The sequence below is a fragment of the Dermatophagoides farinae genome, chromosome 5 (genome assembly GCF_024713945.1).
Source record: "Dermatophagoides farinae isolate YC_2012a chromosome 5, ASM2471394v1, whole genome shotgun sequence".
In the NCBI taxonomy this organism is placed as follows: Eukaryota; Metazoa; Arthropoda; class Arachnida; order Sarcoptiformes; family Pyroglyphidae; genus Dermatophagoides; species Dermatophagoides farinae.
The window spans coordinates 5,164,645-5,177,616 of record NC_134681.1 but is presented as its reverse complement, the minus strand read 5'-3'; positions in this window follow the sequence as shown (position 1 = coordinate 5,177,616).

Below are 12,972 nucleotides of genomic sequence, written 5' to 3'. Positions count from 1 at the left end.
AACCACGATTATATTCGACAATCATCAAAAGCAATGGTTGAACGATTCTTTGTTGTTGTTGTTGTTGTTGCCTCTTTCATTTATCATTGATGATGAATCTTAAAAAAAAAAATACCACCTTGCCATTATTTCATTTCATTGACAATCATCAAATCAATCAGTCACCCAATACAATCACAGCCATCCAAATCCGTTGTCATAACAAAATCTTTTTTGCTCTGTTTTTTTTATGATACGAATATGGTATGATCCATATATATATATAATCCATTTATTTATATTGTAAATCTAAATTAAAATGTCTAGTATACGTATCAGGTAATCAAAGTAATATAGTGAACAGTTATGGATGGAATGTGGTTAAATTTTATCCAAATATATCTGTGAAATGAAACAGATCCAAATACATATGCCACATAAAATATTTGAATTTTGGCACAAGAAACAACAAGGCAAAATCAATAACAACCTGTCAAAAAAAAAACAAACAAACTAAAAATCTGGCAAAACAACATTTTTCATTGATCCAATCAATGAATGATTAAATTTGGCAACTCAAATTAATGTAATCAATCGATGTTTTTTATATTGATTTTACCCTGAAATAAAATCACTTGTTTCACTACTGCAACTCATCAAAAAAAAAGTACAATATGGTCATTTTGAAGAAATTCAATGCAAAATAGTGATTCAAGAGATAATCAAACATTATTGTCGGTCAAGAGATATTCCAACCAGATCTACATTGTTGAAAAATATTTGAATGGATTTAAAGTCATCTGTGTTTGAAGTGTTTTTGAACACGCTATCAAAATTTAAAAAAAAAGATTCTGTTGCTTTAAAGTCATGGTTTTTATTTGAATCATACACGCATAAACACACACACACACACACACACATATAAGCTTAGATTCATAAAGACGAAAATCTTGATGATTCGGATGCTTTGGGAAGTGGCTCTGTCTACCTGTTGTTCTTTCTTATACCAGCATCTAATATGACAGGTTCAAGTCATAATAAACATTCACTACAACGACCAACCATAGTCTGGCTATAGTTGATGATTAAAATGATCCTAGCCAAAATGAACATTTGTTCCTCGCTTTTTTTTTACCATCCATTCATCCATTCTCTGTGGCTCATCATTCGGTGGTTCAGTGATTCGATTCGCTCATAAACAAAACAGTAATAAGCTTGTGGCTAGTGGTTGTTCTAATCATAACTACATATGAATAATTTTTTTTTCACTTTAATAGGCAGCTGTCATCACGCCTCAGCTAGTTAATCGATCTTTCTTTCTTTTTTTTTCGTCTAACTAAACATTGACCTCACCTAGAAACAATCTACAAGACAAGACACCAACACAGGTAACAGAATCTTTTTCGAAAATGAAATCATTCATTTATTGTAAAGAAGAACAAAAATTCGATGAGTTTGATTCGAATTTTTTTCCCATTTCATTGAAATGATGATAGAGAAAGTTAACGATTGATTGATAAAAATTAATCAATCAAATCATGAAGAAAACGAACCAATTTTTTTCACTATTTTTTATTTTCCTTTAAAACATCTAGAATTTTTCTGGTCGGATGATCGTATATATGTTGTTACATTTTCTTTACTATAGTTACTGGTGATTGATTTTAAAAATTTTTATTCTAACATGAATCTGATCGTTATCCATCCTTTTGTTCATCTTTTTCTTTAACGATTATTTTCAATTTTATTAAGATTTAAGATAGTGAGATTAACCACATTGCCAATATCAAGATGTACATGATGATGATGATGATCCACTTGATGAATGAAACCTGTCTATTGGTCGGTCTTTTTTTTTGTTTTTGTTGTTGTTGTTGTTGTTGATTCTCTGTTTTAGCTCTGCAAACGAAAAAGATATAAATCTTGTTCCCTTTTATATTTCTAGCAAAAATTCCAACAGTAGATTTCTACACATCATTCGACATTCAAACACAAACAAACACGTAGATTGTGCCTCTCCCAATCAACTTTTGACTTTATATTGTAAAATAAATTACCAAATTTCGTTGGTTAACGAGCAAATTTTTTTTCGATCATTAATTTTCCAAATCAAACAAGCCATTTTCAACAAGATTTTCAAAAATTCATTAAGATGACATACACACACACACACACACACACATGCACAAAGGTGAATGTCATGCTTGCTAAAATGAATCCCTATTGTGTGATTGATGGTGATATTCTCATTTGGAATCGATTGAAATTCCATAGAAGATTATTATGGCCAAAATGGATAAGGATTACCGATCATCATTATCATTTTGATTTTTATTCGATATAAACAAATTTTCTAATGTTGATCATCATGACTTGCTTTTTTTGCTTATTTGTTTGTTTGTTTGTTTTTCTTGTTGACTGCCTGTCGTCAACATCATTTATCGATGCCAATAATTTGGTCACGTCTAAAAAAAAACCTGCACATCTTAGAGATATGTGGCCCCCATGATTGTTGTTTTGATGGGGATCATCACATCAATCCATCGACCGACATCAAAACAAGCCCAAATTTTTTTTTTATTTTCCTCCAAAAATTCAAACAAAAAAAAATATCTCATTGAAAATAAAGAGAGAAAGGTCATCAAGGTTAACAAGGTCACTGTATAAACAACCAATTCAAATAGAATGCAATACAAAAATGAATGAAATGTATGAGACAGTGACGACGACTTCTAGAGATAGACAGACAGATAGATAGATAGATCGATTTTGGCATCACGATCTTTTTTTTCATTGTGATGATGGCCTATTGTTCGAATGTACAAATCCAATCCACCATTACTTCTATCTGACAGGTGATTTGTCTATATATTCAACATAACAAAATTTCATTCACATTCAATCTCTCATATCATTGAATGTCATCGAATGGCAATTATTTTTTAGGTTGGAATTGCCATACCAATCAAAATAATGTCATTATGGGCCTAAACAATCATTTCCGAATAGCGTGCCATATGCCCGTTTGTTGTTCGATGATGATAATCAAACCCAAAAAAAAAGAAAGAAAAAAGAAATGATTAGATTTAAACTTTCATTTTCAATGTAAAGAATTTTAGAAAAGAAAATTATATAGCCAATGATGATGATTAGGAATGATTGGAATTCTTGTTGTTAATATCGATATGATATAAGGAATGGATGGAAAGAAAGAAAAAAAGACAAGATCCGTTTACCATTACCGAATATTATTGCGTGAAAGAATCTTTTTTTTCTGATTGAGCACGAATTTAAACTATTCAACCTCATCATCAACATCATCACTGATGATTGGTGATGGTTGTTGTTGTTGTTGTTGTTGATGGTAATAATTGAGCTAGTGATAAATGTTGTGAGAACAACCTGTCTTGTTAGTAGTAGTGAATTCACTAACTTGGATTGTGTTTTAGAAATTTTATTTCTTTCAAAATTATCATCATCATCATCATCATCATAGATTCGAAGAAGATCAACTTTCTTCTTTAAAAGTTGGCTCATCATCACATCATCTTGCATATATGGCATAGTACAATAGTTTGATCATCATTATCATCATCATCATCATCAACAACAACAATCGAAGACCGATTCGGCCAACCATGCTAACATATAAACCTACGCAACAATTTTTTCGTTATTGTTGTTGTTGTTGAAATGAAGAATAGTCCTTATTATTATTATTATTATGCCATTGCCCTATAGCCATCTAATTCAGACGTGCGTATCATCCTCTCGTTTTCATTGTTGATGTTGATGATGATTATTATTATTATTGATGATGAGAGTGAGATTGAGTGAGAATGGGAAAAAGTCAAAGGTAAAAAATGGGCGGAGGTGATAACTACGTTGAGCAATCATAAAAGTTTTTTTTTCTTTTCTTTTTTTATTCGTTGGTCAAAACATAGAAAATTCTAATGAATGAATTGAGAAAAAGAAGCAAAAAAAAAATTTCATTTTAGCTACATTTAGATTGTTGTTTTCAGTTAACATTATCTATTCAAAAAAAAAAAAATCTGGTTTTTCTTTCTCTATTTACCGCAATTAAATCTTGTTAGTTTATCAATTATAAAAACCAAAACCCAAAAAACCAAAAAAAAACCAAAAAAAACCAAAAAAAAAAAGTTTTACACAAGTCAAGATGACATACATTGAAAATTCTCTTTTTTGTAAGATAACAAAAACATATATATGCATACATTACATCTCGACTGGAAAATATTTATCTCATGGATTGATTTTTTGGTTATAATCTTGAGTGCATGAGCTCATCAATGGGATTAGCTGTTTTGCTACTGGGATTTTTTTTTTGTTTGTTTGTTTGTTTGTATGTGATATATACTGGAATATATAGACTGTGTGTCATTTGCCATTTCTATAAAAAAAATACGTTCTGATTGTTGTTGTTGTTGTTGTTGTTGTTGTTTTTCTATCCTGTTTTTGGTTACTTCACATGAGATAAACAAATATCGATAGATTGTCCTAATAATCAACCACACATACACACAAAAAATTTTTTTTTTTTTTTGATAAACAAATAAAATCGAATGCAAAAACAGAAACACAGGTAGCTCCATAAATAATAATAATAAAAAAATCTAAATCCTAAATGATGACAAACATTAGAATAAGGCAAACAAATTGTTTGAGTATGTATGATGGCTGGCTATTATTTATTAGAGAATCGTTGAATATTTGCATTGCAATGAACATGCTAACCGACGACGACGATGACGACCAATCAACTTAACAACTGTGAACAGAAGTGAACCATGGATTCACATTGGTAGTTGTTGTTGTTGTTGTTTTTTTTTACATTCATTCATTCATCTTAGTTCAAGTCTAATCTTTTTTTTGCGATGATATTTTTTTTTGTTTGTTTGTTTGTTTCTTGATGTGTGTGTGTGAACAAAAAAAACAACATAAGTACAAGTAACAAGACTGTTGATAAAGACCACTTAAATGGATTGGGATATAATAAAAAAAAACTGCTGTTTTATATACATGTATTGGCCATAGATTGGTGATAATGATGATGATGATGATGATGATTATGATGACAAACAAGTGAGCAAATATACCTAAAATACAAAAACCAATTTGTATGACAAAATTGAGAACAAGACAAACATCACATACCACACACACACACATATATATATATATACAGTATATGGTTCTTGTTTGCTTAATCAAAAATGCTTCTGATATTGTTCAATGTTGTTGTTGTTGTTGTTGTTGTTGATATTGACGTGTCAATCAAAAATAATCATAATTTCTATTGCTAATTATATATATTATTATTGATACACATTGATCAATCAATCAATCAAATGATTGATTGAAACAGCATTTAAACACGAAAAAAAATATATATGACTACTGTTGTGTGTGTGTGTATATATATGTTTGTTTATTCGATTTAATATCTAATATTGGATTGGATTGGATTTTTTTTCCATATTTCTATTTTGTTTGTTTGTTGTTTTGGTTACCCAAAAAAAACCAATTACTCGTTTGTATATATGGTCTTTTTTTTTGGTTTGATTTTGAATTGAATTTCACCAAAAAAAAAAACATCACCCAATGTTATATTCAACTGATGATGATGTTAGTGTGTGAGGCCAACCAACCAACCAACCAACCAACCAATCAACAGAAACAAAAAAAAACCATAAAAATGCACAAACCAAATCAAAGTGAAAAAAAACGAAATAATAATAAAAAAAAATATGAGGAAATGTACAGCCAAAGAATTAATGAATAAACAAACAAACAAACAAACATAAAGACAGACAGGCTGCATCATCATTCACGAATCAACGATGATGATGATGATGATGATGATGATGAGCCTTGTTTTTAATGCTGGTAGCCAGCAATGGTGATAAATTCGAATCAAACCGAATCATAACGAAAATGGAAAAAGAAAAAGAAAATGCCATAAACATAAAATCAAATGACAAGAATGATGTTGATGACATCCAATGTATATTGCTTTGATAATAATCATGATGTAGAATTGGTTTGTTCGTTTTTCTGGTAATATTATGATGATGATGATCATCCTCATAAATTAATGGCTACATTGAATTGAATTAATAAAATTTTTTTCCTTTTTCTATATATATATATTTCTTCTTTGTTTTATAATTGATGATGATCACTATCAGATAGACACTAAAAAGTCATTGAATGATCATTTTGTCAGACGAAAGACAAATGGCTTCAACCCCCTCTCTTCTTTCTCTCTCTCTCTCTCTCTCTCTCTCTTTTGTGCTTTTGGTCACTTTTGGACCTGGATTAATCTGGCTAGCTTCATTCATTCATAATACCACAAAAAAACTAGCAACAGGTATGCATAATAGCCCAAACTCAACTTACTGATTGACTGAATGAATGATTTTAGTGAAATTGTTGGAAAGTCACGCAGACCAGAAAAAAAATGAAAATCTGATTAATCAAATTTGGTTAGTGGTAAAAAAAAAGTTTCAACATGTGTAATAGCTACTAAAAAAAAAATAGAAATAGAAAGACAGAGACAGAGAGAGATATGATCGATTCAACATAGCTTGTCGACCTCCTACAGTGTTTGTTTGGGCTTATGATCGATATTATTTGTATTGAATTTAGTTCCATTATTAAAAAAAAAAGGAAGACGAAAAAAAAATGTCAACCGGTTGCCAATTCTTTTCATTGGAAAGAATGTTTTAAGTCATTATTCATGTTCCACAAGGTAGACACACACACACGCACACACACACAATGTCTATGTGATGATGATAATCTGTCAATCGTTAATTTTTCTTTCAGACAATCTGATTGTCATTTTTTCCAAAAAAAAAATTTTTTTTCAATCTTGTTAAAACATAAATTCAGTCTCCAAGAATATACAACACGCTGCAAACAAAGCAAAAAAAATCAATAAAGTTAATATCATTCTGAGATTATATGTCACAAACAAAAAAAAACTAATATAAAATATTTGTAATGACTTGATTATAATCATCATGTTTTTTAATGTCCAAAAAAAATGGGTGGAGATCACAAAATGTCATGGTGAGTGATGAATTTGCATTTGATTTCGATAACATACAAACACATAGAACTTGGAATATTTCTCAAACTGGAATCTATATATATTTTATAAATATCGAATGTCTGTAAATGATTGTGACAACGAGCAAAAAAAAAGGAAAGGATCTAGATAGATAGATATATAGCCAATAATCGTTATTGACCATCTTAATAGCTTCTTTTTCTTCTTCTTTTATATAATTTCCACTGTAATCGTTATTGCTATCGATGTTTTGATCAAGAATTTGGTCATAAATTACAAAATGACCCTCTGATTTTCTGCATTTGGTTTGTACAAGTGTGCATTTGCACACACACACACACACATATGTTTATGATTTTTATTTGATCAAATCGAGTAATACATTAACATGGATCATATTGAAGAAAAAAAATGATGGATAAAAACATTCATCTAATACATTTAAGCTATAAAGATAATCAAAAAAAAAAAAAAATAAAAAATAAAAAAATTAGTCAACGTAGGATATGTCTGTGTGACAAACCCATCCATATTTACCATCATCATATTCATCAATCAAACGAATGTCCATGAGGGGGGAGGGGAAGAGAATATTTCTTCCTTACTTTTGATTTGTTTGTTCTGTTCTTCTTTGTAATATCAAAGTTTTTTTTCACCACCAAATCATCATCATCATCATCATCATCATCATAATCATGGTTAGGCCCCTTGAGGCAACAAACAAAATACGAAACAAAATGAAAAAAGAAAAAAAAATTTCCATTTTTAAATCCACTCTAAATGTGTTTATGTGTGTGTGTGTGTGTGTGACCTCTGAACTTATGGTTATACTTGTTATGTGATGACCACCATCATCATCATCATCATCATCATCATGATGAACAAAACTTGAATCTCAATAGCAATTATCATCATTTTTTTTCTTGGGTCTAGTCTTATGTAGACTTTGACTGTTTTGTTTTGTCTACTAAAAACAGCAGTATGTTTGTGTGTGTGTGTGTGTGTGCTGTCTGCAAATAACGATGATGATAATGAAGCTGCACACGTTAAACATCATGATCATCGTTTTGTTACATTGTAACATTGATTGTCCATTTTTTATAATTATAATTATGTTGATGATGATGGCTATGTATACATTGTTGTTGTTGTTGATCCAAAGGAAAGCCATTTTTTTTCTCCTTACATAGATTATCATAGACTGATTCATTAAATTTTTTTTTCTAACAAATTCACACATGATTATAGCATGCACACACACACACACACACACACACACACACAGACAATTATCATTATTATCAGGATGTTCGTATATTCCTGATTTGCTCGCTCTTTGTTTGTTTTAGCTGCTGCTGCTGCTGCTGCTATCGTATGATTCCCATAATAATAATTGCTAAAAATCTAATCTTTAAAAGTTCAGAAATATTCCTCATTGTAATCGAACAATTTTTATTAATATATGAATATAGATCGATATTTTTTTTCTCTTTTTTTCTTGGCTGTCAAGTTTCATATGACATTTGACAGTTCAGAAGCCAGCACTTTTTGCTCCAATTATAATGTTGTATCTGTGTGTGTGTAAGATCCTTTCCTTTAAAGGTGCTCCTTCAACGATCGATTGACCGACCAACCATTGGGTCATTCAATCATGCTGATATTTGCTGTGTGCGTGTGTGTGTGTGTTTTGACAGTTTGTTTGGATTATTCTTGACATGTTTTTTCATTGCCAACAAAGAAAACAAAAACAAAATACTCAGAAAGTGGAAAAAAATGAAATGAAAAAAAAAGAAGAAAAATTTTTTCCTCTTTTTTCACCAACTTGATTAAAATCGACAATTTCAATTCATTCAAAAATTCTTGATCCAAAAAAAAGTGGACAAAAAAAACTGTTCCAACAGTGTGATTGTGAATTTCAAACAACCAGCTATACACTATTCAAAATAACAAAAAAAAATAGACAAACAAACAGTCAGTCATACAAGACAATAGGGTTATTGGACAAATGGGGTTCAATGCATGAAAAAAAACCTTCAATTATGTCTGACCAGTGATTTTTCTAGTCATTTCTTCTTTTTTTTCTGTTCCAATCATTTTTTTTTTGCTTTGCTTTGCTTCACCATTCAATTTTTTTTTCAATTTTCAATTCTATTCATTGCCTAATTTTGTTTTAACAAAAGAAAAATCTATTTTTCTATTTTTCTTTTACTTTTTTTTCAAGTTCCATTGTTAATCTTTATTTTTCGCTTTCTCTCTCTGTGTGTGTTTGTGTTTACTTTCATATTAGAAATGTCACCAATAATTGAAACTCAGGTAGCCCATCAGCAAAGAGAGAGAGAGAGAGAGAGAGAGAGAGAGACTGAGAAAGTCAATTCCCACCAATTGGAAAATTGTTTTTGCGTTTTTTTTTATTTTCTTATCTACATTTGTATCCATTTTAAATTATTTTTTTTCCAGAGATTGGAATCTTTATAGATCAAATGTATCGAAATTATTTAGATTTCATACATTGTTGAGATTTTGAATATTTTTCTGTTGTTTGTTTTACACTCGACATACACACACAAATATAGTTGACCAATCAATCAATCAATCGAATCAAATCAAATTGAATCGATGAGAATCTTGGTGTGCACGCCCGCACACATACAAACACACACACAAATACAAACATTTATAAACAGCACAGAACTTTGCACGTTTTTTTCCGATTTAGCTGCAAATTTTTTTTTCTCTCTTTTATATTTATTATTTGTCTTGGCATTTTGACAGTTTGACTGAAAGAACCATGATGTGATGAAGAGGAGCTATTCACACACACACACACAAACACACATATATACTGATGATAGCTTTAGCTATAGTTTGGCCTCAATTTTTTTTCAACTATGGTAACAAGTTGGTTTTTAGTTTGCATTAATCTTAAGATCCAAAACAGCAGCTATCAATCACATTGGTCATATGCGTGTGGTGTATATATTCATTTATTTCATGGTTCGAACCAAACAAACAAAACGTCAAACAAAAAAAAAAGAAAAAAAAATCATAAGAATGCTATCTTAAGTGTGTGTGTGTGTGCTTGAAAATTGAAAAGTGAAAGAAAGAGTGAGAAAATAGAATTCTTCTTATTCGTTTATGTTTACACAATTATAAACGTTCAACATTATTCATCATCATCGTTCATGTGGTCGTCTTTACCGGAACTAGTTGATGAATAGTCTAAACTGAATAAATCTGCTTTTCACCAATGTTCTGTATCACCAGCGTCTCTGTGTGTGTGGTATAAACTGAATTACAATTATTATAATATTTAACAATGGAAAAAAATTTTTTATTTTTATTTTTTGCCAAGAATTCCAATCAATAACAATGATGACCAATATAATCCTGGCCCCAAATAGTTCATATACAACACCTGTGGCCACACATATATGTCACTTGGTTTTTTTTTCGACTTTGACTACCTGTTGTTCTGTATATGGTAATCTCATCAATTTGTGTTGTGCATATACAAAAGTTTTATTTACTCAGCTCTCGTTGTGGCCATCCAAAGCAGGAGTGTTCTTTTACTTTTGCTCTATTCGATCTGTATCTTTTTGTCTAATTTATTAACCATTACTATTTTTTTTTAGATAGAAAAAAAATATTCAATCCGATTCATTGTCTTGTGACAAGTATATGACGACCACCATCATTCGAAAAACCCATTATCTCTCAATCACTTCTATTATAGAGGGTATATGGCCTAAAACCAAAATAAAATTAAAAAAAAAACGCAACAGGTATAGATGTATTTAGGCATTTTTCTTTCTTACTATCTGGTCATTTAATATCTTTCAGACGATTCAGGTAATCAATCAAGTATATACAAGAGAAAGAAACCATACAAACAGAAAAAAAATCGAAACAGATAACAAATGCCATTTTCTATAAACCAATATAAGCTTTCAATATTGACTTTTTTTTCGTTGTTGTTGTTGTTGTTGCCCGTCTTTTGGTCCAAAGATTTATTATTATGGTCACTACTATATTGGCATTGGTTCGAATTGACTCTTTGGTCTTTCTCTCAATTTGATTTCAACTTTTAGATAAGAAACTTGTGTATATATGTGGCAAATGAAGTTTGTGATGGTGATTATCGAATAGTGAAAAAAAAATATAATGTATATTCATCATTCTTTTCAAATAATAAATGTCACCATTGCCAACGGTGGTGGTTTGGAGACAGTTGGACAATCCATTTTAAATCACTTCGAATTGAATGACAACAACAGAAAAAAAAGAGAGAAGAAGAAGAAAAATTCACAAATGGTTTTCTAATCTAAAATTTATTTATGTGGACAGCCATAACAAATGATTAATTGAAATGAATGTCAAAACAAACGACAACTAAGACTACGACAGCGACGACGAAGACAACAATTTAAGCCCAAAAAAAATAAACTGAAAATTTCATCAAAAAAAAACGAATAAATAAGTTTCGTATGTGTATTTCCGGTTACCATACATGATTGGCGCTGATATGGATTGAACATATGCTTGTCAATCGTTGTGTGTGTGTATATATAAAGTAATCCCAAAATGATGATGATTTGAAAAAAAAGCAACAGCCAAAAAAAAAAAGAAAAAGATTTTCCTGTCAATTATAATCATTCTTGTCTTATGTTTAGCTTTTTGGTCATTAGATGATGTTCATTTCATGTCATATATATATGTGTAGTATGTGTATCCATATCATCATCATTTATATATATAGTACGGTGACAGAGATTCGATTTTCTTAATTCCTATGTTTGGACACATCTCTCAGCAAGAAGTCTAAATAAAAATGAAATGAAATTTTCAATCGAGAAAATTTTTATTCTCTTGGAATTGAGCGTGTATATGTATGTGTATGGACCCATGTGGTTGATGGTGTTTTTGTTTTTGTTGTTGTTGTTGTTGATGCTCTTGACGATCGATTCGAATATTATATCTGCTACAAACAGAAAACAGTCACGCAGCAGGTCATAAATCGTTTCGTTTTCTGTCTGATAATTCTCATGATCATACACACACATACACACACACACACAGATGTTGGATCAAAGATCAGTGTGGATGAATTTCATTTCATCCACATCACATCTTATGATCAGAAAAAAAAACCACGAAAAAAAAATTTGTACGTAGAATGTGCTTTTTTGTGGTTTTTTTTAAACAGAAAACATACGATTGAAATTGGATGTTCAATGGATTATTTGAGTGTGTGTGTGTGTGTGCGTGTGTGTGTGTTTGTATATCTTTTGACATTTGTGATTTTGTCAAGTTCAAATGTTGACCAAAGACAGAATTTTTTTTTAATACTAATCATAGTAGCTAATATAGAAAAAAAAGGTTTTTGTTTTATTGGTTTCAACACAACAGTTTGATATAACGAAGATGATGATCAATTTTTATTTTATGACAACAAAGTCTAACGATATATAATGACCACAATATTAAGAGATGATTATTGCTAAACAATCCCAACTATTAATGGTTTTTTTTCTCTATGAATCCTAGATCTTATCGATCAAAATTGTTGATTGTATCATCATCATAATGTCCACGAAAAGGATGTTGATTTTTTGTTTAAATTCTGACATAATCAAAGAATTAAAAAAAAGGATGAATAGATAGGACATAGTTTTTCATTTGTTTGTTTGTTGGTTTGTGGTTATTTGTTTGTTTTTTTTTTTGGTCATTATGATGAATTTTTTTTTTGTCTAATTACCTCATGTGAGCATACAACATAGGACAGTGTACAATTCCTATGATAAAGTTAGAGATACGGGAACAGAGAAAAGAAAGAAAGAAAGAAAGAGGGTCCAGATTTTTTTTTTTAGCCAAGTTTTTTTCCACTGAAACACTAAAAA